Below are 25,164 nucleotides of genomic sequence, written 5' to 3'. Positions count from 1 at the left end.
GGTCCTGGGGTGTGTGTTCAGCTTGCCAGAGCGTGTGGAGGCTTCAGCAAGGGCACCCAACTAATACCTCCGGCAGCTGAGAAAACCCCAGCATTTGGAACAAAAGCTCCCCTATCTGGTATCAGAGTCCTACTGTGGCAAAAAGTCCAAAAGTCAAGTAATTAAGTGGCAACATAACCAAGCAAAGGAAACAAAGCAAACAGAAAAACCCAACATAAGACTTCTATTTTGGGGACAAAAAGGACCAAAGCATGGAACAGGAAGAAGATAGTGAAGTCAGAACTCCTGCACCAAAAGCTTCAAAGAAAAATACGAGCTGGTTATAGGCCATAGAGGAGCTTAAGAAGCAAATAAGAGAAGTGGAGGAAAAATTGGGAAGAGAAATGAGAACCATGCAAGAAAATTACAAAATGAGAGTCAACAGCCTGACTGAGGAAAATAACACCTTAAAAAACAGACTAATTCGAATGGCAAAAGAGACTCAAAAAGGCAATGAGGAGAAGAATGCCTTAAGAAGCCGAATTTGCCAGATGGAACAAGAATCTCAAAAGCTCACTGAGGAGAATCATTGCTTCAGAATTAGATTGGAGCAAATGGAAGCTAATGACTTTATGAGAAATCAAGACACTGTTAAAAAGATCCAAACAAATGAAAGAATAGAAGTCAATGTTAAATATCTCATCGGAAAAACCACTGACCTGGAAAATAGATCCAGGAGAGATAATTTTAAAATTATTGGACTACCTGAAAGCCATGATGAAAGAAAGAACCTAGAAATCATCCTCCAAAAAATCCTCAAGGAAAACTGCCCTGATGTTTTAGAACCAGAGGGCAAAACAGAGGTTGAAAGAATCCCCCCATCACCTCCTGAAAAAGATCCCAAAAAGAAAACTCCTAGGAATATTATATCCACATTCAGAAATTCTCAGATCAAGGAGAGAATATTACAAGCAGCCAGGAAAAAACAATCTGAATATTGTGGAAAGGAAACACAATTAGGATAACCCAGGATCTGGCAGCTTCTACACTGAGGGACTGAAGGGCTTGGAATATGATATTCTGGAGGTCAAAGGAGCTGTGATTAAAACCAAGAGTCACCTACCCAGCAAAATTGAGTATCATGTTTCAGAGGAAAATATGGTCATTCAGTGGAATAGAGGACTTTCAAGCATTCTTGCTGAAAAAACCACAGTTGAACAGAAAATTTGACATTCATATATAAGAAGCAAGAGAAGCATGATAAGGTAAACAGGGAAAAGAAATCGTAAGGAACTTATCAGAGTTGAAATATTAACACTACTACATGGAAAAACAATAATTGTAACTTATGAAACTTTTCTCAGTAGTTGAAGGGATTAGAAATATATATAATTTGTCTATATATGAGGGTACATGGGCATATGGATACATATGTGAATGTGTGTATATGTTTACAGGTATACATAGATAGAGGGCACAGGACCAATTTAATAGAAAGGGATGATACTTAAAAGGTGAAATTAAGAGGTGAGAGAGGAATATAATTAGAGGAGAAGGGGAGAGACAGAATGGGGTAAACTATGTCATATAGAAGAGGCAAGGGAAAATGGTTACAATGGAGGGGAAGAATAGGAAGTCAAAAGGGAATGTGTCAACCTTATTCTCATTAAATTTGGCTTGGGGAGGGAATGAACTGCACACTAAATAGGGTATCTCACCCTATAGGAGAGTAGGGAGGTAGAGGATGAGAGGGGGGATGATGGAAGGGAGGGCAGGCTGGGGGGGGGGAGGGAAGTTGGAAGCACCCATTTTTGAAAAGGGACAGGATCAAAGTAGAGAATAGAACTAGAGGGAGGTGGGATAGGAGGGAGGGAAAAATAGTCAGTCTCTTACAATACATCTACTATGTTAATGTTTTGCATTAGCTACACATGTACAACCTATACTTAACTGCTTATCTTCCCAGTAAGTGTGGGTGACAAGGGAGAAAGAGAATGAATCTGGAGTTCAAAGTTTTAAAATAAAATTTTAAAAAATACATATATATATATATATACTATTATTAATACTATTTTACATGTAAATGGGAAAAAAGATATACAAGTACTGGGGCATAGAGATCCAGCATGCCATACTGGAAAGTTGGAGGGAGTATGGGAGAAAATATGGGAGAGAGCAGATTGGAGGAGGAGATATCCTGTGGGACGGTGGTGTAGGGGTAAAATGGGGAGAAAATTTGTAACTCAAAATCTGGCAGAAATGAATGATGTAAATAAGAAGTTAATAAAGCATTTGAAAAATGAAAAAAAAGAAAGAAGGGCAGAAAATTATCCATATACTTCCACGAGCAATCTACAGTAGTAGAACTTCTGCCAAGCTGTAATAGTACAAAAACAAAAAGGAACCCAAGATTATAATTATTATCTCATAGTATATGTTCAGCTGGGTGGCACAATGGATAGAAGGTGGAACACTGTAATGGGAATGGGAATTTGAAGATCTTCCTTGCCCCTTAATAAGCCTAAGGGAATTTGAAGACCTTCTCTACTTTCAAAATATTCTCTGCATCCTGATAGGCTGAATGTAATCACATGGAGCTTGTGATAGGAGGAGTTTGCTGAAGGGTGGAGCAGAGCCCACAGGAAGCTGAGAGTCAGAGAAAGCTAGATGGTTTGGAGGAGAGGATGCTTCTGAGGGAAACAGATAGACTTGTGAGTAAATATTGTTGTTGTGTTGGTTTCTGGGAATGTTAAAGGATGCTGGGGTTCTCTGTGCTGTTGTGGCTTATTAACTTCTTTGATGCCATGATGGAATCAGTTTACTGGCTTTGGGATTTGGTTTTCTGGTGTCTGAATACATGTTTTGCTTCTATCTTAGCTGTGTGATGCTAAGCATGTTGTCTTAACCTCTTTGTGTCTCAGCTTCTTTATCTGTGAAGTGGGGTTCATAGTAGTACCTACTTCATAGGGTTGTTGTGAGGATCAAATGAGTTAACATGTAAACTGTTCTGCAAATCTTAAAGTGCTATGTGAATGCTAGCTATTTGGGCAATAGTTACAATATCAACAGAGAAACCAAAAAACTCACAGGAGATGAAATCTAAGAAAAGTGTTGGCAATAAAACATAAACTCAAGGAATAGGAACAGGAAAGAATTTTCCCAAGATACTCAGTGACTCCATCTTAGGAATAAGGAGTGGAGGAGATGGGACTTTCCTAGTCAGAGGGGGGAATAAAGTTCCATGTGACTGATGCTCCCACCCTAAAGTGTCCTGTGAAGGCAGAGCTATTCCTTTTCTATTATACACAAAGCAAGAAGGGTGATTGGGCCAAGCATCTAGACCTGTAAATATCTGATGATTGTACCTCAGGGTCCTGACTGAACTCACATTCAGTGCCAGTTCTTCTGCCTCATCCCAAGATGGTAAGAGATGCATCATGCCTACTCAGAAGGCTGGCATGGCCCTAACATGGAGTTAAATGCAGGGATTGTTGTCAGATGACACAAAACAAGAACTAAACAAGGTTCTAAAGGCAAGGAGGTCTGGTGTCCAAAGTCCAGGTCCTGGGTAGGATGCAGAACTGTAGCATTGCTGAATAAGTAAGAATAGAGTAGCTGTGGAATCCAGGGCAATAGGGGATGGGGAGGAGGAGAGCTCCAAACTCTGACTCTAAAACAGGCTAGTGCAGCCCTTCACACTATCCAGTCTCTTCTGTGCATCCTTCCCTCTTTACCCAAACTCTTAATGTCCTCACCGTCTTCAAATTACCTTTTATTATAGATGTACATGATATATTCTCTCAGTAGAACATAAACTCCTTGAGGGCAAGAATTACTTTGCTCTTGTCATTGTATCCCTAAGGCCTAGCAGAATGCCCACAGGAGAGGTGATGACATCACTGAACCACAGAATTCAAGGGGTAAGAATGAATCTCAGGGGTCATCTACTCCAATCCATACCCCCACCCCCAAGGAATATTCACAATTGGACAAGTGGTCCTACACCCTGTACTTGAAAACCTCCAGAGAGGCTTCTTTCTGAATATCACATTCCTCTTACAAATAATTCTAATTGTTTAAAACATTTTTCCCCCTGACATGAACCCTCAATTTGCCACCCTGAAAATTCCATCCATTGTTCCTAGTTCTGCTTTCTGGTGCCAAACAGAAAAAGTATAATTCCTCTCCTATACTTGAGAATAGCTATCATGTTTTCCCTTAGTCTTCTCTTCTCCAGCAGAAAGAGTCCTTATTCCTTCAATCAATCATCATATCATTTGAACTCAAGGCCTAAAGCTATCTTGGTTGCCATCATCTGGACCGCTCTCCAATTAATCAATGGTCTATTCTGTTGTAGCCAGAATATATCACAATATTCTAAGAAAGAGTATAGCTTGAGTATTTCATCCCTGAAAGCTAGACCTCTTTTAATGAAACCCAGAATTTCATTAGCATTATTGACTGCCATATGATACCAGTAACTTCATATTGATCTTAAAAATTGAAGAAGGCCTCCAGATCTTATTTTAGATAAACTGTTCTCTAATCATGAAGCTTATTTTTTTTCATTTATGTAAATCTTTAAATTTATGCCTCTTGAATTTAATTTTTTTGATTCAATCATTTCTGTAGCCTGGCATGATCTCTTTGGATTCTGACTGTGATTCACTATGTTACCTACACTTCCTAGTATTCTGTCATCTGCAAAATTGATGAATATGGTATCTAAGCCTTAATTTAAGTACTTAATTAAAACGTTAAGAAGAACAAAGCCAAACAGAGAACGCCGGAGCCTTCCATTGTGGATATCTTGCTAAGTCAACAGCTACTCATTGAGTCTGGCCATTCAACCAGCTCCAGCTCTGTGTCATTGTACTATCACATATCCCACATCTCTCCACTCTTTCCAAAAGATTAACATGTGATATTTACTAAATGCTTTGGTAGAAACTGGACAAACTGTATTAAAGCACCCCTCCCCTGACCTACTATTGGAACAGTTTTAGTGGACTTCAAGATTGATATGAATCAGCAGTATGATAAGGCACCAACAAAAGCTCATATAATTTTAGGCTTCCTTGAGGGACTAGGAAGGTGGAGATAATCTCACTAGACTCTACCCTACCCTGTTCAGAAACACATTTAGAGTATTGTGTTTAGTTATAACTGCTACATTTTACAAATGAAATGAATAAGCTGGAGAGGATCCAGAGCACAGTAACCAGAACGGTGAAAAGCCTCAAAAATCACACTATATGTGAATTGGTTAAAGAAACAAGAGACACTTAAAGAAGAAATGACCTTAAGAGAAAGTGTTATCTGTATTCAAGTATTTGAAGGACTGCTGTGTCTGACGAAGATTAAATTTGTTTTGCTGCCCCAGAGATACAATGGATGGAAATTGGAGGGAAGCAGGTTAAGGTTTGATATATAAAGAACATTTTCTCAACTATTAAAGATATTTTAAAAAATGAAATGGGATGCTCCAGGAGATAGATTGGGACACCCTTCACTGAAAACCTTAAAGCAAAATCTAGAAAAATACTTGACTGTCAAGTTGTAGAAGGAATTCTTGTTCAGGTATCAATTGGACTAAATTATTTCTGTGGTTCCTTCTAGCTCTGACAATGATTTTGAATACACAGATAATAAGTAATTGAATAATACATGGATCTGACCCATTAAAATTCTGTATGTAACTCACAACACAAATTAAAAACTAATTGATTACTATGTTCTGTCGGTTTCTGTACCAAGCCTTCAATATACTATGTTTACCTCACTAGTTGATGAAGGAAGGAAAGTGAGGTCTAGGCAGGAGCTACAAGTGCTGCCTTGTTGCCCTTGTCTCAGATTTTTGGTTTTCTTTATCCAAAGTCTGAGCTAAAAATTTCAGAAAACAATTTGGCTTCACTGTCATCCTGCTTCATAAGACACGACAGCATTTGTTCCCAGTCAACCAATTATACTATATGTCAGCTACTTTGGGAAAAACTAAAGCATGATGGACTGGGTGTTGATTCAGATTTAGTTTTCCCATTGTAGATGAGTTTAGCACAAAATTCAACCAGTAAACCAAGACTTTTAAAAGAGCTCACAATTCTGTACTAAAAACATCATCATTCATAATTAAGCCAATCTGTCAACCAGTGGTAAAATACAATGGAAACAGTCCAAAATTCCTACAATTCTCTTTCAAAGTTTCAGAGCCCAGTAGTCACAGAGGAGTTGGATGGCTTCAGAGCAACCTGGCACTGAGAGGTATTAATAGAGCTATTACCACTCAAAGGGGTTCAAATGGAAGCCCAAAGAACATAATGATTTGGATTCTCGGGCCCCACATGAGGCCTCTGCCAATGGCTGCCAATACAAGTTTTATTTCACTACTTTGTGGCTTTAGATTATCAGATCAGATTATCCATCTGATAGAATTTTTGGAGCTAGAAAAAAATCATGCTGGGGGCAGTAACAGAGGTAAAGGAGGCTCCAGGAAAACTACCATTTATTCCTGTAGCCCATATAAATTCCTAGGATTCTAATTCCAACTCTCATTCACATTGATGAACCAGGTTTTCTAGAGCAAGACCAGCTCCTCCTTTCAGGGTTCTAGAGGTAAACCCTTGAAGTGATGGGGGTTTCTTTCTCTAATGATATCATATCAAGACCCCATTCTGGTGTGTTCTACTCAAAAACCTGTGATTGGTGCCCCCGTATCATTTAGTTAATTAACATCAATTAGCTTTTTCAAATGGATATTTAATAAGAAGGCACAGCAAGAACAAAAATAGAAGGCTTGCCCCCTCAATACACCAGAGCACACTCTCAGTCATACCATCTTATTCTCTGGAGAAAAAAAAAAGTGAGCTCAGACTTACCATGGTTTCTACAAAGCATTTGACCTCATCAAACTCTCTTCCAAATTTGGCACAGCCCACAGGCATTAACACTCCCTTGCTTGTAAAGCTCAATATCTTAGGTTTTGAGATCAATCTCCTCCTGAGTTGTGCTGGTTGGATGGAGGTCAGTTAGCCACAAATTCTAGAATTAATTCTAGTTCCGTACCTCTGAATCTTCAAAATCCACAACATCATAACTGTCTGTACTACTCCTTTACTAAAAAGCAGTGAAGAACAAATACAAAGAGGCAAAGAATAGAGACCAATACTACAGGCCACACCTCATGTGGGGAGCAGAAAGCCTGAGACCTCCCCCATACAGAAAGAAGCTTGTAGCATGAACCCCTCAATCAAATAAAGCCAGGCAGAAAAGTGCTTCTTGACTTCACCCAAGTTCTGGTTCAGCAGCCAATCATAATCTGTTGCTTCAGCACATGGTTGGATAACTGATAGCATTTACAGAAATGTCCACTCATACTCCTAGCTGAGAAGCAGAGAGCTTTCACTGAACATCAGTACATCTTTCCAAAATCAGTCTCCCCAGCCCCCCGGGGGCTCTAGTCTGGCAAAGGGAGAGGACACTATACATGCACTGAGAGTGGGGTTCCATTAGCCAGGTCCTCATTACACTCCTTCCCAGGTGCCTCAGGGAGGCTTTATTAACTGGTTTATAAATGATAATTAGAAAAATTATCAGACAGCTGTACATTGACATAAAGACAGCTGTATGTTCTATAGGCTTGAAAGTGAAGACGTTTAATCTGAGAACTATTTGACAAAAAAAAAAAATCAGGCAGAGCGAAAATGGAAAAGAGCTGGGACCTGCTTAAGTTTGCCCCCAAACCCCTCCAAATACCTATAAAAATGACTCTAAACAAATTCTAGAGCTACAGAACCCAAAAAATGACAGAGTGGAGTAAATCTCCAGCCCAAGACAACCTGGAAGGTCCACAGGGAGAGTATATCACACCAGGCTGGGAGCGTAGCACAGTCTGGTGTGGGTCACACCAGCACAGACAGAGCCAAAGTAGGCCTCAGGGTGTTGAATCACTCAAAGCTGTGGGAGTTTCCAGGCTTCTTAACCCACAAACTCCAAAGACAGTATAGAAGGTCAGTGGGAAAACTCTATGGGACCCGGGTGAAAGAGGAGTGTGGTTTGGCTGGGGTCTGACCCCAACCCCAGGATGGTAGAGGTGGTGGCAGCAGTGGCAGCAGCAGCCTCAGAAGCAGCAGTGGCTTCTTCCAGAGCTCTGGGCTCTGATGGTAGGGGATCAAGTGGCTTATAGAAAACCCTGGAAGCCTGGGACAGTATGCCCACCCCCAACCCTGCCCCCACTGGAAGTAGAGTCCTGCCTTGACAAAGAGTTAGTAAGTTAAGTACTTGGCTGGGAAGAGGAACAAACAGGGTAAAAATAACCTCACTCTATAGAATTTTACTTTGGTGACAAAGAAGATCAAAATACACAACAAGAAGAAGACAACAAAGTCAAACTCCTGCATCAAAAGCCTTCAAGAAAAATATTAATTGGTCAAAGGACATGAAAGAGCTCAAAAGATGAGGAAGAGTCAAGATGACAGAGTAGAAACAGGCCTTCCAAGCCACTCTGGCTCCCACCACCTCCAATTCATGTAAAAAAATGACTCTAGACAAACTTTTGAGCTACAGAACCCACAAAATGACAGAAAGAAGCTAACGTCCCACTGAGGACAGCCCAGCAGGCAGGAAGGTAGTGGCCAGCACAGTGCTCTGGAAGATGAGCCCAGCCCCTGCTTGAGCCAGAGGTCTTGTTCCCAGGGAGGCCTGACCAGCTGCCAGCTGGAGGGACTTCAGATCACCAGCAGCTGTGGTGGTTTCCAGAATTATCAACCCACAGATGCCAAGGACAAAGTGAGAGGTCAGTGTAGTGTGGACTTTGGGACCTGGGAATTTGTAGTGCATCAACTTTTGCACCCAGGGTGAGAAGCCACTGAGGGCTGTGGTGCAGCCTCCCCCACGTGGCATCTTCAGCTCCTGGCCTGCAGACTGTAGGGGTACCAAGCGACCAGTCTGAGGGGTAATTGTTCTTGCTTTAACCTGCTTGGATCTGGATTGTGGTCTAGAGTGGAGGTCCTGGGGTGTGTGACCAGCTTGCCAGAACGTGTGGAGGCTTCAGAGAGGGCACCCAACTAATACCTTTGGCAGCTGAGAAAACCCCAGCGATGGGGACAAAGCTCCCCTGTATGGTAGCAGAGTCCTACTGTGGCAAAAAGCCCAAAAGTCAAGTAATTGAGTGGCAACATGAGCAAACGAGGGAAGCAAAGCAAGCAGAGCAACCCAACTTTACACTCCTATTTTGGGGAAAAAAGGATCAAAGCATGGAAAAGGAAGAAAACAGTGAAATCAGAACTCCTGCACCAAAAGCTTCCAAGGAAAATTCGAGCTGCTTACAGGCCAAGGAGGATCTTAAGAGGCAGATAAGAGAAGTGCAGGAAAAATTGGGAAGAGAAATGAGAACAATGCAGGAAAATTATGAAATGAGAGTCAACAACCTGACTGAAGAAAATAACACCTTAAAAAATAGACTAACCCAAATGGCAAAAGAGGCTCAAAAAGGAGAATGCTTTAAAAATTCGAACTTGCCAGGTGGAAAAAGAATCTCAAAAGCTCAATGAAGAGAATCACTCCTTCAAAATTAGACTGGAGCAAATGGAAGCTAGTGACTTTATGAGAAATCAAAATACTATTAAACAGATCCAAACAAATGAAAAAAAAAATAGAAGGCAATGTGAAATATCTCATTGGGAAAACCTCTGACCTGGAAAATAGATCCAGGAGAGATAACTTTAAAATTACTGGACTACCTGAAAGCCATGATCAAAAAAAGAACCTAGAAATCATCCTTCAAGAATTCTCAAGGAAAATTGCCCTGATGTTTTAGAACCAGAGGGCAAAATAGAGGTTGAAAGAATCCACTGGTCACGTCTTGAAAAAGATACCCCCCCCAAAAAAAAACACCTCCTAGGAATGTTATAGCCAGGTTCCAGAGTTCCCAGATCAAGGAGAGAATATTACAAGCAGCCAGGAAGAAACAATTTGAATATTGTGGAAAGGAAACACAATCAGGATAACCCAGGATTGGCAGCTTCTACACTGAGGGATCAAAGGGAATATGATATTCCAGAGGTCAAAGGAGCTGGGATTAAAACCAAGAATCGCCTACCCAGCAAAAATGAGTACTATGTTTCAGGGGAAAATATAGTCATTCAGTGGAATAGAGGACTTTCAAGAATTCTTGCTGAAAAAACCACAGTTGAATAGAAAATTTGACATTCAGATACAAGAAGCAAAAGAAGCATGAGAAGGTAAACAGGGAAAAGAAATTATAAGGAACTTATCAAAGTTGAACTATTTACATTCTCACATGGAAAAACAATAATTGTAACTTATGAAACTTTTCTCAGTATGAGAAAAACTGAAGGGAAGAGAAATGTATATACACATATATACATATATGTATATAAGTACATATACAGGTCTATATAGGAGGGTATATGGGCATATGAATATATATGTGAATGTGTGTATATATGTGTACAGGTAAACATAGATATAGGGCACAGGACCAATTTAATGGGAAGGGATGATACTTAAAAGGTGAAATTAAGAGGTGAGAGAGGAATATGAGAGGAGATGGGGACAGACATAATGGGGTAAACTATCTCATATAATAGGCAAGGGAAAATGGTTACAATGGAGGGGAAGAACACAAAGGCAAAAGGGAATGGGCCAACCTTCTTCTCATTGAATTTGGCTTGGGGAGGGAATAACATACACACTAAATAGGGTATTTCACCCTACAGGACAGTAGGGGGGAAGGGGATGAGAGGGGGCATAATGGAAGGGAGGGCAGGCTGGGTGGGAGGGAAGTTGGAAGCACCCACTTTTGAAAAGGGACAGGATCAAAGTAGAGAATAGAACTAGTGGGAGGTGGGATAGGAGGGAGGGAAATATAGTCAGTCTTTTACAATATATCGACTATGGAAATGTTTTGCATAGCTACACATGTACAACCTATACTGAATTGCTTATCTTCCCAGTAAGGTTGGGTGACAAGGGAGGAAGAGAATGAATCTGGAATTCAAAGTTTTAAAATCAAGCATTTAGTATATATACTATTATCAATATTATTTTATATGTAACTGGGAAATAAGATATACAGGCACTGGGGCACAGAGATCTTGGAGGAGGGGATATTTTGGGGTGGTAGGTAGGGGAAAAACGGGGAGAAAATTTGTAACTCAAAATCTTGTGGAAATGAATGATGCAAAGTAAAAGTTAACAAACATTTGATAAAAAAAAGAAAGAGCTTCAAAAATGATTTTGAAAATCCAGTAAGAGAAGTAGATGAAAAAGGGCAGAGAAATGAGTGTAATGCAAGAAAATCGGGAAGAACAAGTCAACAGCTTGCTAAAGGAGACCCCCAAAAAAATACTGAAGAAAATCACACCTTAACAAAGAGACTAACCCAATTGGCAAAAATCAATGAGGAGAAGAATGCCTTAAAAAACAGCATTGGCCAAATTGAAAAGGAGGTCCAAAAGCTCCTTAAAGAAAATAATTCCTTCAAAATTAGAATGGAGCAAATGGAAGCTCATTACTTTATGAGAAATAAAGAAATTATAAAACAGAACCAAAAGAATGAAAAAATAGAAGACAATGTGAAATATCTCATTGGAAAAACCACTGACCTGGAAAATAGATGATCTTCTCCTCAAAGAAGTTATTTTAATCTTATTCTCTACTCAATCACATTCTCTCTCCAGTAATCAGACTTTCCAGAATAATATTTAAATGCTAACCCACTCACAATTCTGCTCCCTCTTAAAGAGAGTATAATCATATCCATAGTCTATGAGCAAGAGGACAAGTAGTAGTATTCTGAATTGATGAAAAGCCTGGATAGGAAATCAGGAAACATTAGTTCTAATATGTCCTCTGCAATATCTTGTTACTTGGGCGTCATTTTCCCCACCTATATCCAGAATAAAGGACAAAGCATAACTTATAAGTGGTCCAAAGTGCCACAATGGGGACCCAAATGGCCAGTTCCAGTCAGACAGCTCCAACTCCCTCCCTTTCTTTCTCCTCTCCTCTCCACTTCTCTCCTCTTCTCTCCCTAGGGTGCTGTGCCCAAGGGAAAGCAAGTTTTCATGACAGAAACCTACCTTAGTATCTTGTCCTTTACTTCCCACATTTCTTTGTTAAAGACCATGCCTTAAAACTAATTCACTCTGGCTCTCATTGACTGGCCAAAAATAGAACCCTGCCCAAGCACAACTTAATGGTTATTTTTCTGATTTGGATGCCTCAGAGTGAATGCAAATACTAATTTACTAGTTCTTTCTCTTTCAGCCAGCAACCCTGTGGGTCTTCCCCTTCCAATCTGATTTTGGGGGGGGGTGATTAAATGGGCTATCCCTTAACTCACTTCTTAAACAGCCCTGCTCCTGAATATACATTGAGAACCGAGAAAGACCTTGGTTTAAAAAAGCCAAGGTCTCCCACTACATCCTGGGCCATCTCCCATTGTCCTGATCTATATCTGACCACTGGACCCAGATGACTCTTGAGGAGAAAGTGAGGTTGGTGCCTTTGCACAGCCCTCCCTTGCCTAAATCCAATTTAATTGCAAGTCATGGCATCATCTTCCTGATGTCACGGTCCTCTTCGAGAACAAAGGACAAACTACACACAACCAATTATAAAATGAAAAACTTAAAACAGACAATCTTTAAGGTGTCTGCCATCTCTAAAACTTTACAATGCATGCTCTAGAACCTATATAAGAGGGGCGGCCAGGTGGCTCAGCGAGTAAGAGCACCGGCTCCAGTGTCAGGATGACCTGGATCAAATCCGGGCTCAGATACCCAGCACCACACCCAGAATTAACTGGCCGTGTAACCTTGAGCAAGTTACTTAACCCCTATTGCTTAAAAAAAAAAAAAGAACCTATATAAGCTAGGTAAATTACTTGGGAGAAAGGAAGGGGCACTGCACTGGGACAGGTTATTGTGAATCTCTCCTTATCTTCTCTCCACACTGATGTGATTAGCTACCTGTTATCATAGGCACCTAGTCTTTCCAACAACATCAAACCTCACCCAAGCAATAAAAACATTTTACCTGTACATGTAAACTTTCATTCATGCTAATGTTGAAATGAAGAAGTGAATCCAAAAGAGGGCACTGTAAGCCATTCTATAAAAGCAAGATTTTTTTTTAATTTCATACCTTCTTGAGTCTCAGGGGTTCAGCAAATGGAGTGTAGGATAATGCAGTACAATCTGTAACTCCATGTTACATATATACATAACTACATAACTATGTATATATACATATATACACATAACAAATATGCAGAGATTCTTATAGATTTCAGCTTAAGGCTTGTTGCAATATATTATCAACTAAATACAACGTTAATGGTTTTCACTCATTCTCTGAGATAGAAGGAAATCTAGCAAATTATTATATTCATTGGTAGCATTAGCAGGGCCTCCCAGCATGTAGGAAAAACTTTTCTAGTACATAATCAAAAGAGGGCCTCTTATTTTTCGAATGACAGTTAAATGAATATCTTGAAGCAGTTTATAAACTTAGAGAGACAGCTATTATATAGTGAAAATAGATAAAGTTAATCTAAGCTTCAGGAAGATCTGGGTTTAAAGTCAGGCATCTGACTCACACTAGTTACTGATTCTACAAATCACTTGACCTCAATGATCCTAGCAATCTTCTCAGACTGATTTGCAGAAGAGCTGTGTTCCCTATTGGTAGAATGAGTATTCTCACTGGGTGATGACAAAAAATAAGAAGAAAGGCAATTTACAGATGATCTATAAAATTATTGCTTATATTTGCCAAGGGAAGAATATATTTAATAGCACACAGCCATACCTGGTTTAGGACAGGATTGATGTCTTGCTCTTTTGACAGCATTCAGGAAATTTGCATTCTCATCTCTACAGAAAATCACCCAACCAAACATTCTGATTCTCAGACATACCACCACAATCTTTTCAGTGACAAAAGCATTCAGGAACCAACTTTTAAATTTTCATACAATTCAATTCAGTTTAACAAAAATTTATTAAAGGCCTACTATGTAGCGAGCTTATACTGTCAGGCCCCAAGTACATAAAGGGAAAGATGGAACAATTCCTTCTCTTGGGATCTTATATTCTAGAAATGAGAGTGAAAAGAATAGGGACATCTATTACAGGCAAATGAGTAAATACAAGGCAATTGGAGTAAGGAGAAAATGACTTCATATTTGAGGTAGGATCTGACCTGAGCCTTGAAGGGAGTAGGGAGCCAGTGATAACCTTTTTTTCAGGCAACTGACATGGGCAGTTCTGTTTTTTAGGTATGTTGCATTTGGTGGCCATATGAAAGATGGCCTAAATAAGGGAGCAATTTGAAGCAGGAAGACCAGTTAAGGGACTGTTATACTAGCATAGGTGAGGGGTATTGAGGGACTAAATTAGTATAGTGATGAAGGGAGTGGACAAAAAGGAACAGACTCAAGAGATGTTCGTGAAGAAAAATGGGTGAGTTGGTCACAAATTGGATATAAGTGGCAAGGGATATAGGCCATTTATTAAAGAGTCTCTCTTACCTTCTATTCATCACCCAAATACCTTCTATCACTGTCTCCTCTTTCAAACCTTGCCCAGGCAAACCCTCTCCATGTACAAGTGGTCCCACTGCATCTCATCATCTTCAGTAGATTGTCATCTCCGTTCTCTTGATCTTCAATCTCTCCCTCTTATTGGCTGCTTCCCTACAACCTAAAGACATGCCCACATCTTTTCATTGTTCAAAAACATGGTCACTTGGTCTATTCATCCCTATCTCTCTTCTTTCTTTTGTGGCTAAACTCCTTGAGAAGGTTGTCTACAATAGGTGCCTCCACTTTGGGGAATTGTCAAACATGCCAGGAAGCAGCAGGCAGCTCTTGACATTTGCTCTGGTACAACTGACCAGCCTGTAGTTCTGATATGAATTTGTCCAGGACCAAAGCAATATGACTTAAGTACTTTAAGCATCTGTAACCCTCCTAAAATGATCATTTCACCTTTGTAGCATCTCTTCTATATGACCCCTTCTCTCTCATCCCATGGCCACCACCCTAGTAGCTAGCAAAGCTAGGTGGCTCAGTGGATAAAGTGCTGGGCCTAGAATCAATAAGACCTGAGTTCAAACACAATTTCAGATGCTTACTAGCTTTGTGACTCTGGATAAGTCACTTGACTTCTATCTGCCTCAGTTTCCTCATCTGTAAAATGAGGATAATAATAGCACCTACCTTAAGGAGCTGTGAAGATCAAATGAGATAATGATTGTAGACATTATTAGCACAGTGCCTGGCACATAGTAAGTGTCATATAAATGTTAGCTAAAATTATCATCAGTAGTAATATCATAGACCAGAGATGGAGAACCTGTGGCCTCAAGGCCCCATGTGGCCCTCTAGGTCCCCAAGTACAGCCCTTTGACTGAATTCAAACTTCAAAGAAGAAATCCCCTTAATAAAAGGATTTGTTCCGTAAAAGTTGTACTCAGTCAAAAGACCGAGGACCTAAAATGCCATATATGACCTCAAGGCTACAGGTTCTCCACCCCTGGTATAGGGTTTCATCATTTCTTACCTAGACTATTGTGATAGTCTTTTTTCCTCTCCACTTAGCAGTTAAAGGGATTTTCCTAAAGCACAGGTCTGATCATGTTATCCCCTGCTCAATAACCTTTCAATTAAGTCCTAGGATCAAAAATGTGTGTATATGTACACATATATATATATAAATATATAGATATATATGTATAGATAGACAGATAGTACAACACACTAATTATTTAATTTTCAGCATGACCATTTATACCTTGGAAATCTGAAAAGTACAAATCCAGGCTTGGTTTATTGTTTCATTGACTATCTAGACTTGAGAAAGTGATGGAGAATATGTTGATAAAAATTAAATTTTAAAGCATTTTATAAGAACTTTTTTTGAAGAGCTGGTTGTTGAACATTGACCAGCATACCTATCTCTACCTCTCAGTCCATAATCAAGATTTTTTCCAGTGTGAAAGGGAAGGAGGCAGGGAACATGGACCTGAAGGGAGATGCAGGCTATCTAACCAGAATCTATGCCTATTTCACATTTAGGATCCAAGTAGGTGCTGTTCATCAGGTGCTCATACCCATTTGTCATGTACAACATTGAGCACCAGAGGGTATTTAGGGATAACTACTGAATTCCAATCAGAGGCATGACTGCTACTCACCTCAACATCACCCCTTAGCGGGTACTATTGCAATTTTCTCTTTACCCTGGGAACCGGCAGGGATTATACAATTATATCATGGTTGAATCCCCATCTTTTTTTTAATAACTCCTTTACATCCCATCATAACTGCATCGCATCTTAGGATATTTGCACAGCATACTTGTATAAAGTTCTTTAGCAGACTATTATAAATGAAGAAAAATAAGTACCATCAATTAAATTCCATGAAGTGTAGATCCTTCTAAAATTCCTAGGAAGATAGAGGTTTCAGAAAGTAATTGAAATTTGATTGTTCAGTATCTCACAGAGGAGGAGAGGATAATTCATAGAGTTAAAAAGATGTTGATTAAAAAGGGAATAGGTAGAAAGAAATGATTAGAATTTACCTGGGGGAGAAAAAAAGCTCTTTGAAGCATCAGAAACAAGTAATAGGCTTCCCCTCTTTTGCAAGGGCTGAGCATAGTTTCATCAGTCCCATCACCAGAAAGCAAGTCACCTCCCCAAAATATTCCCCCATTGTGGTCCTCTAACCCCTCCCTGGGAAGTAGTTGTGTTCTATTAATATTCCACAGAGATTCTACTCAATAAGTTGAGAGGTAAGCATCATTCATTTTTTAGTAATGGAACTCACATTAAGGAAGATGCATTACCATCTGCTTTGCTCATGCATCCTGCAGACCATAGGGGCCTTTCCATCTGACTTGCATCTGAAACCTTCTATATGTGTTGTCTCCTCCTATTAGAATGTGAGTTCCTTCAGCATTATCTTATTTTTCTATTTGTATCCCCAACACTTAGCACAATGTTTTGCATATAATTTAATAAGTACTTATTCCTTCATTCATTCTGTGTGTTTTTATATTTCATGGGTACCTGTGGAACACTCATCCTCGGTCTTGCCAGATGATCGGTCCCCCTTTCTTCCTGATTATACATTTCCTCCATCATACTCTTTATGACAACTCTTGAATGTAGGTCACCACTGAAAATATGATGCAGCCTACTTCACCTACCATATGTCTCTCTGTTGTCTTTTGAGTCACTCATAACATCAATTCCTCAGGAATAATAAAGCTCCATGATTTACTACGCAACATTGCCAGCAGAACATTTGTATTGGAAAAAAAACACTAGTATAGCACCAGGGAACAGTTTGGGATAGTTAAAAAGCATTGCAGAATTTCCAAACACAGCGTAACCAAATGTCTTCTACCTATTCAGTTCTGAGCCCAATCTCTTGGATCCATCTGCAGTACCTGTTCCAAATATATGCACATAAGTCAAATCCTAAATCAATGAACTGGGTATCCAAATACATGTCTGTACAATGGGCATGGTTCGTCCATTTAGGAAGGCAATGTTTAGAAATAAATTGGATATTTTCTGAGGTGCCTTCCTTTAGTCCCTGTGTCAGAGATGACCTTTTGACAGGAAATACTCAAACACACTTTGGAGAATGTCTCATTTCCTCCCTATCTCTGTTATTTATGAACCTCAGTATCTGAGAGTTCTTAGCTCTCACTTCCCTATCTTGTCTGCTCAAGAATATAGTCACCAAACTCCTCAGGCAGTTGTATAGGATCAAAAGGGTATTCTCTCCACAAAGCATTTTATTTATAAGTTAAGGTAAACTGATAGAATTCACATCAGAATCCATTAAAAAAAATATACCTGCCATTTAGCAACCCTTCCTTAGAGACTTGGAAGTCTTAATCATATTAGTTCATAGATATGGAGCTAGAAGAGACCTTATGAAACATTTAGTTACCAACCTCTCATTTTACATATCAGTAAACTGAAGCCCAGTGAGGTTAGAAGACTTGTCCAAAGACTCACAGCAAAACCAGAAACAGAACTTAAATCCCATTTACTCCAAATTCAAATTGGAGGCAACCAAATGGTGTAGTGGGATAGAGGGCTAGACTTGGAATCAGGAAAACCCGAGTTCAAATTCAATCTTAGATAGTTCCTTGCTGTGTGACACTGGACCTCTGGCTCAGTTTCCTCATCTATAAAATGAGGATAACAAGAGAGTCTACTTCTCAGGGCTGTTGTAAGGATCAAATGAGATAAGAATTGTCTTAGCTCAGTGCTCTGGACATAGTTAGCACTATCTAAATGTTCATTAGAACCATTATTGTTGTTTTATTATTATATTATTATTATATGATACTATAGCATGCTATATTTTCATCACTGGCATCAGAAGGGTTCTTACAGTGGCACTTAGATTTTGTTCCTCCTCATTAATGTTCTCTTTCTTGGATATTCTGTCTGCAGACTATCCCCCTTTCTTCTCAGCTCTCATAAATAGCTACCCTCAGCTGACATCTCTGGTCACAGCTCTCTGTCAATGTCCTTGACTGATTCTGCAGCTACATCTCTCAGCAGGTACCAATCATTCATTCATTCATTGCAAGCCTGTGTAGCAGCAAGCACCCTAGCATACCCAGGATGGCTGCTAGCACAGGTTCTTCAATCTGCTTTTCTAAAGGAAAACAACTCAAAAAGGGTTAACAAACTTACTTTAATCAAACATATATCATTTACCTAGTTTAGGGGGGAAAAGTTAGCACCCTGAACTTCAGAGAAAATACAAATAGAAGTTATAAACAGACAAAAATACAGAGAAAGAGACCAGCAGACAGGTCTTCCAGATGTCTGACCATTACATCCATACCTAGTCAGTTACCAGAGAAAGAAGCACTAATATCTGGGTTTTCAAAGCCAGGGGGCTTGACAGTTGCCCAGAGTCTCATCTGACCAAATCACACAACTCTTCCCATAAGTGAGCCCCAAAACAAAACCCTCACCTCAGAGGTTGTAATGAGAATGGGAATTTGAAGATCTTCCCTGCCCCTTAATAGACCTAGGGGGCAGTTTGAAGCTTCCCTCCTTTGAAAGTAGACTCTTGGGGCGGCCAGGTGGTACAGTGAGTAAGAGCGCCGGCCCCAGAGTCGGGAGACCCGGGATCAGTTCCGGCCTCAGATACTTAACACCCACACAAAATAACTGGCCGTGTAACATTGAGCAAGTTACTTAACCCCAATTGCTTAGGGGTGGCCAGGTGGTGCAGTGAATAAGGGCGTCGGCCCCGGCGTCGGGAGACCTGGGATCAGTTCCGGCCTCAGATACTCGGCACCCACACAAAAATAACTGGCTGTGTAACCTTGAGCAAGTTACTTAACCCCAATTGCTTAAAAAAAAAAAAACAAAGAAAGTAGACTCTGCCCCCTAGGGCCCATAGGAAGCTTCCCTGCTGTGAAGATAATCCCTGCCCCCTGATAGGCCAAATGTGGTAACATGGAGCCTGTAGTGGGAGGAGTTTGCTGAGGAGAAGCAGAGGCCACTGGAAGCTGGTAGAGAGAGAGACAGACAGCTGGAGACAGGAGATAGAGAGTTTTGTGAGTAAATATTGATCTTGTATTGGTTTGTGGGAAGGCTGAAGGATGCTGTGGCTCTCAGTGTTATTATGGCTTCTGAATATCTTTGGCACTATGATGGAATCAGCTTACTGGTTTTGGGGTTTGGTTTTCTGGTGTCTAAATAAATCCTTCAACTTTATCCTCTATCTGGAGAATTTGGCATATTTTGCGATCAAAAGCCACGTGATACTTATAGTCACGGTCTTTATCGTGCTTGTGGGTGCTATAAATATTGCATTGGCACTACAGAGGTATATATAGCCTTCTCCAGGATCAGGGAACATCACAACTCTCGTGACCCACTGCTCAATCACAAAGTAAAGGTGTGGGTATTCCTGAAAAACAAGCCTCCCACCACAGGCTCCATGTGACCACATGCAGCCTATTAGGGGGCAGAGTATATTTTCAAATTAGGGAAAGTCTTCAAATTCACTTAAGTATATCAAGGGCCAAGAGACAGGGAAGATCTTCAAATTCCCATCACCGTTACAATATGCTCCTCTAGCTTCTATTATTCTGTAATCCTCAAATCTCCTCAGACTCGAGCTTTTGGAACTTGTTTCTCCTTTGCAGATGTACCCTCCATAACACAATTCAGAGAGGGTAAAAGATTCATATGCCTCTGGACCATAGTGGTCCAATTTTTATGAAACCTTCCTTTGAACACTGGTTTCAGAACCCCAGGCCTCATATCTTATATGAGTATCCTAGGAAGGTGATATCAACATCTATAAAAGGTTTGGTTAAAGGAGACAAACAAATAGCCATACACAATTACAACATTTATTTATTCCTTATTCCCTTAGAATCTGAGTCCTGACTGATGAACAAAAAGATGAGAGAACTTAGTATATTTTAGGACCATCACAATTCAAGGTGGCTGTGTCACACAAATTTATGATCCCCACAAATGTTTAATCATTGTATGAGAAAGGAATTTTCTTAATTGAATACATGGAAAAATACAATAAAACAAGAGAGCTGACAAAGTGTCAATTGAAATTATGATCCAGAATATCTGTGTTTTCTTTACCATTAACATTCCATAATGTGATATATGTCCAGAAAATATTAAGATAAGAAAAAGTCCCATTATTCAAGTTAATGCCTCAAGTTAAGGGTCTCATCCTTAACAGCCATAAAGTGAACCTCTTCTGCTTTGTTGACATATGGAGAGGTATTCTCCGAGCTCACTCAGAGAGCAAAGACAAAGCTGGGTCTGTTTGGAATTTATGATCTCAGGATGCCTGTTTTAAATCCTACTTCCAGCGCTATCTGGTCTCTGGAGTTGCTGACACAGAAAAAGGCCTTTTCAAGGTGAGGCAAAGCAGTCTGTTTGATTAATTCAACTTTGGCCAAAATATGATATTTAATGATTATCAGTGAAAAGACCATCACCCTTATACTTTTAAAGTGGTTCTCTATGCCCCCCTCCCTACCCCATTCCATTTTGGAACATAGTAGCTTACTGCCATTTATGTCCTCTCTAACAATGTGTCTTTACTTGTGTCATCAAGCCAGTTGAGTCTAGGGCATAAGGGGCTACTTCCTTTCCTCCCCCTCTCTCTTCTTGTCCATCTATTATCAGCACTTGTCCTTGGGTAGATGGATAGGACCATTCAAATTACCAGGAAAACTTCTCAAAATTTTTAGAATTAGGGGTCTCATTTTCCTCTTAGTAACTTGCCTTTACTGGGGAGATAAGGATTTACTACCTTCTGCCATCTCTTTTGGACAATACCATGGCAAACCACTCCTATATCTTTACCAAGAAAAAACTCAAATAAGGTCATGGAAAGTTGGACACAACTGAAATGATTGAACAATAATAACAATAACAAAAATAAGCCATCTCTTTATAAATAATTTCATATATAGGTGCTTTGTGTTTTGACATAGTAATTTAGTACTTTATGCTCTGATTGATGTATTCTCTGAGATAATAAATATTTGTTGAATTGACCCAAGAGGTTAGCTTGCTCATTTCTTTCTCTCTCCCTACCCCCCATCACAGAAGCACTTCCCTACGGAGGATTTTAATCTACTCACCAAACACACACACACACACACACACACACACACACACACAAACATACACACCCCTGCTGGTGTCACAAAGGATCAACTTCCAAAGTAGCCCAACTTCTGGTATAGTAGATCCTCAAGTAAATGGGGGAGGTCTAAGGTTCCTAAAAAGACCTTCTATTCCTCATGGGAAAAAGAAAAAAAAACACTTATCTCTTCCCTCTCTCCTACCACCTCCCATGGAGAAGGGAACTTTTAAGCAACTCCTTGGGAATATGCATTGCCTTTCACACAGCCATTTTGGAATAAATTTGGAATAAATTCACATAGTCGTTTTGGAATAAACAGGATAGATTTTTCTCTGACCTGGGTTTCTTTTGATGTGTTGTAACAAGAAAATTCTTTGAATTTTCATTGTTTAATGCGAACCACAGTATATGTTGGGGCTTCCTGTTCTCAAGATGAATAGCACTGTTATGGTTTGTGGTGCTCTAACTAGAAAAAAATTAAATTAGTTAATTGAAAAATGAAAAATAGGGAAATTAAAACAGCAAGTTCTCCAAACATATTGTGCCAATTTATAACACAGGTTAACATTCATTGTTTTTAATAAAGTTTACATGTGAGGAATAATTAATAGTCTGCAGCATAAATAAATACTGAACATTCAGGATGAAATGATGTATTCAGTATGAACATTCAGGAGCACAAAGAAATGACAGAGGAAACTGTCCCCCAACTTTGGAGAACTTGGTTTTTGTTGTCACATTCACAGGTCTTAAGGAATTGGAAGTGGGGAAAGTAGCATCAACCTTTGGGGACAAGAGAAATGTAAAAAGCATGAGGTAATGGGGCAGCTGGGTGGCGCAGTGAGTAGAGAGCCAGCCCTGGAGTCAGGAGGACCTGAGTTCAAGTTCAGCCACAGACACTTGACACAAAAACTAGTTGTGTGACCTTGGGCAAGTTATTTAATCTCGATTGCCCTCCAAAAAAAAAAGCAAAAAAAAAGTATGAGGTAACATCTATACCTATAATCTAATTCTTTCCATTCATGTTAAAGATATGAACTTGGACTCTGACATCAAAGAAATTTGTTGAATGTTTTTTCAGAACTCAGGGGGTCACACAGACTTATGCCCCTAATTTAAGGACCTAAACTTCTTGAGGGCAGGGACTATTTTTGCTTATTCTTTTATGTTCTCAGCACTTTGCACATTATCTAGTACAAAAGAAGCCCTTAATAGGTGCTTGTAGATTGACTCCTTCCCATCAGTCAGCTCTGGTTATTAGTGGTAAAGTGCAGATTAGAAACCAGATCACTAAATTCACTTTCACCTGGGCTCTCTCTCACACACCATGCTGCCTTGCATTGTCACCATTAGGTCAAAGGTCTTTTTAGGAGGAAACTGAGATAATACAGTGTGGGATTCTTTTGAAGTTTCCTGTAGTAATCCCCTCCTTGATTAGGATTCATGTCACTGAATGAAAAGTAAAGCATGAAAACCCTAAAAAAGATATTTTCTTATCCAAAGTTTACAACCTTGAATTCGTTAAATCTCTGGATAGGATCCATTCCTAAAATCTGGCAGAATCTGCATTCTTTTCTTTGATACACTTGCCTGGTATGAGGAATAAGAACTCTGTCTCTTTCTCCAATTGAATTCAATAAAAAAGGAATGGTTATTATCTGTCCTGTTGTATTTATCAAATACACTATCCTTAATAAATTCATCCCTCAAGTAGTCTTGGAATGCAAATAATATCCCTTTGCCCTTTTACCAAAGGAATAAACACACAGAGATCAAATCATTTACGTGTGTTTTCTACCCCATTGGAATATAAGTTCCTTCAGAACAGGGACTGTTTTGCATTTTTCCTGGACTGTCCAGGGCCTAGCACATAGTAGGCACTTAATAAATGTTTGCTTCCTTGTTTGATTACAAAATCACAGAATTTGAAAGTTGGAGGGACCTCAAGTCAACCCACACACAAAAGGGTTCCCCACTGCAACATATCCCATAAATAGTTATCTAGATTCTGCTTAAAGGTTTCCAAAGGGAGACTCTGCTAGGGTCAAGGTTTTCCGCTGCATCCTAGGCCATCATCAGTCATCTTGACTTTTGTCTTGCCACTAGACTTTGATGACTCTGGAGGAGAGAGTGAGGCTGATGATATGGCTCAGCTTTGCCTCTAAATCCCAATTCACAGTCCCTCTCATGATGCCACTGGCCCTCTTTGAGAATGAAGGACAAAGAACAACAACAATTTCATTTTTGTCATCTTCAATAATAGTTATATTTTATGCAGCACTTTAAGGTTTACAAAGTACTTTACATTTGTTATCTCATTTGATACTCACAACAACCCTCTAAGATAGGTGGGATTATTGTGGGGATTGATTTATTATTAAACTCTAGCTGACAGAAGTGACTCTTATGTTTGATAGTTGATTGACCTGCCATGCAACCCATGATTGATTATACCTAAAGTTCCCCTCCCACTTTGTTCCTGTGAATCTGCTCAGCAAAAATAATCAGATAATATGGCAAAGACCCAAATATCTAGACTCTCCATCAGGATCCCCAGTCTATTATATGTCTAAGCCACTGTGCATACTATAGGGCTGGGTAGCCTCAGATTTGCATGCCTGTAAGTAACAAAATCCTGAATTGTGATTCTTTGAGTACTTATATTTCTTCTAGGTACCTCAGTAACAGTATCCTCACAATTAAGATTCCTATTTTCAGATGAGAAAACTGAGGCTGAGAGAGGTTTAGTGACTTTCCCAGTGCCACTAGACTAGACTTGTCCAGCTAATAAATGACTCAAACTCTGGTATTCCTGACGTCAAGTCCAATGATCCAACATTTTTAGAAAGTTTTTCCTGACATCCAGTCTAAATTTGTTTCTTTTCAACTTTTATCTATTGTACCTGATTTTACCCTCTGGGGCCAAATATCACAAATCTACTCCTTCTTCCACATGAAATCCCTTACTTAGATTAGAAAAGCACCTATTATATTCCCTCTGAGTCTTCTCCAGGTCAAATTTCCTAAGATCATAATGGACTCAAAGCCCTTCAACATCTAGGTTCACCTCCTCTGAACACTCTCCAGCTTACTGATGTCCTTTTAAAAATTTAATTTAATTTTTTATTTTGAATTTTCTTCTTCCACTACCCATCTTTCCCACCCATTAAAAAACACAAAAGCAAAATTAATTTGAATTAATTTTTAAACATTATAAAACAAAATTATTGTGTGTATGTGAAATAAATCCTTGCATTAGCTATGTGGGAAGAAAGAAAGAGAAAAAAAGAGGGGTGGCCAGGTGGCTCAGTGAGTAAGAGCACCGTCCCCAGTGTCGGGATGACCTGGGGATCAAATCTGGGCTCCGATACTTAGCACCACACCCAGAAATAACTGGCCGTGTAACCTTGAGAAAGTTACTTAACCCTGATTGCTGAAAGAAAGAAAGAAAGAAAGAAAGAAAGAAAGAAAGAAAGAAAGAA

The sequence above is a fragment of the Petaurus breviceps genome, unplaced genomic scaffold, assembly GCF_028583685.1.
Source record: "Petaurus breviceps papuanus isolate PSGF00001 unplaced genomic scaffold, PetGlider_PUasm1.0 189, whole genome shotgun sequence".
Classification (NCBI taxonomy): domain Eukaryota; kingdom Metazoa; phylum Chordata; class Mammalia; order Diprotodontia; family Petauridae; genus Petaurus; species Petaurus breviceps.
Note: the sequence above shows the minus strand (reverse complement) of the source record.